This window comes from Castor canadensis, unplaced genomic scaffold (genome assembly GCF_047511655.1).
Source record: "Castor canadensis unplaced genomic scaffold, mCasCan1.hap1v2 HAP1_SCAFFOLD_269, whole genome shotgun sequence".
NCBI lineage: Eukaryota > Metazoa > Chordata > Mammalia > Rodentia > Castoridae > Castor > Castor canadensis.
Window position 1 is genome coordinate 1 of NW_027395409.1, and position 1,931 is coordinate 1,931.

Here is a 1,931-nt window from a genome sequence, read left to right on the forward strand (position 1 = left end):
CACCCACCCAAGGATACGGCTCCAGGAGGCGACGGAGGAGGGCGGCTGCTTGCCCTGGCCCGAGCTGTGCGTCCCCCGCCTTGGCCACAGCAGTGGACATTCCCAGAAGAACAAGCGCCCGAGAGCACTGAGAAATTTTCCCCCGAGAAAACTTGACCCTCGTCCTGGCAGCAGGACACCTCGGGAAGAAAGCCACCCAGCGGCCACCTGGGCGAGACCGGCTGCCCGAGCAGGCGCGCGGGGCCTCTGGCCGCTGGCCCCGGGCTGCCAGCCCCCACCCGGACTCCCAGCCGTGCCAGGAGAGCAGCGTGGAGACGCACGCCGGGGCCCTCGGCAGGCTCTTGGGGCTCCCGGAGGCGGCGGCTAGCGTCTACGGCCATACCACCCTGAACGCGCCCGATCTCGTCTGATCTCGGAAGCTAAGCAGGGTCGGGCCTGGTTAGTACTTGGATGGGAGACCGCCTGGGAATACCGGGTGCTGTAGGCTTTTGCTCCTCCCTCCCTCGCTGCTCCTTTTGTCTTCGGGGACTTCGCCACCACCCCCCCCACCACCACCACCACCCCCAGCACCACCACCACCACCACCACCACAACGACCCACCGTGACCACGACCCCGACCCCGTCCGGGCCACCCGCCAGACCCACGCACACCGAATCCTCACAGCTACGTCCCCGAATCCTCTCCCCTCCCCACACTCTCCTGGGGCGCGCGCCCGCGACACGGGTCACCAGCGAGGTTGGTCCCAGGCCACGTTGGGGACCGCTCCCCAACTGCCCTCCAGGCGGGCGGGGAGGGACGTGCGGAAGCCATGAGAAAGTGGGTCCTGCACCCCAGCGGGCCCCACAGCGGGACGCGCCACACCTGGGCTCGCCACAAGGTGGTGCACTGGGTCCAGGGCAAGACGCCAGGGGACAGAGAAGCAGGGAGCCTCAGTCGGGTGCTGCTCCACGTCGCGCTCCGTCGCTCAACCCAAGACAGGGCAGCCAGCGCGCGACCTCTACGTGGGATCCCGCCTCCCACGGCAGAGCCTGCGGTCACAGGGACAGAGGGCGCAGGCCGCCAGAGCTCCGGATGCCAGCGGCAGCTCCCCGTCCCGCTCAAAGGGAGGGAGGGCCGCCGCTGGCGCCCAGTCGCCTGTGCCACCCTCCGGGTCTCAAAGCACTCCTCAGTCAGCTCAAGGACCGGGGCCACCTGGCCTTCGGGGTCACATGGGCTTGGGCACGACGGAAGGGACCGCTTGCCCCCGTGGAACAGACATTCTCCCCGTGGACAACCTCAGGTGCCGGGACCCTCTGCTCCGCCTTGGAAAACCCACCTTCTGCAATGTATGCCCAACGCAATCAGGCCGAGCAGATTGACCCCCTCGGCCCGGCCCCAGTGTGTGATGGGGCTCTGTGCGTGAGGGCTTGCTCTTCCCCACCTACACCAGGCACGGCATCTAACACACACACACACACACACACACACCACGCAGAGACACCCAGACCACGCACGCACGCACGGGGACGCACCCTCCTCTCCCCCACCCCACACACGAGCAGCCGAAGGACAAGAGGGTATGGCTGGGGCCTGAGCGGGAACAAGCGAAGCCTTGGTTTGCGGCCCCTCGGCCAACTGCATCAGGATTTTTGTCTGGGCTCGGAGGCCAGAGGATCTCTGCCATTTGCTAGCAGGGCCAGGGATGGCAGGAGGGTGGGTACGGGGCTCAGCCAGGGCCAGTTCTGCTGGCACGATCCTGTAGCACGTGGCCGCGTAGCACGGGGCCGGGTCTGAAGGAGGCCAAGCAGGGGCACAAGACCCAGCAGCGGCACAGGGAAGAGGCCCAGGGCACCCAGGAGCAGACGAGACCCGGGAGTCGTGCGTGCTTGGCGTGGCCGCGGGCCCCGTGACGCCCGAGGACTCGAGTGCTCAGCCCCGTGTAGTGGCCGC

General features: G+C 68.0%; 1 non-coding gene across 1 annotated transcript; it reads left to right on the forward strand.

Annotated features, from left to right (window-relative positions):
* The first annotated feature begins 368 nt into the window (after positions 1–368).
* On the forward strand, positions 369–487 carry LOC141420482 (5S ribosomal RNA). The gene has a single exon (XR_012445020.1). It is a non-coding gene; the product is annotated as a 5S ribosomal RNA (ribosomal RNA).
* The last annotated feature ends 1,444 nt before the right edge of the window (positions 488–1,931 follow it).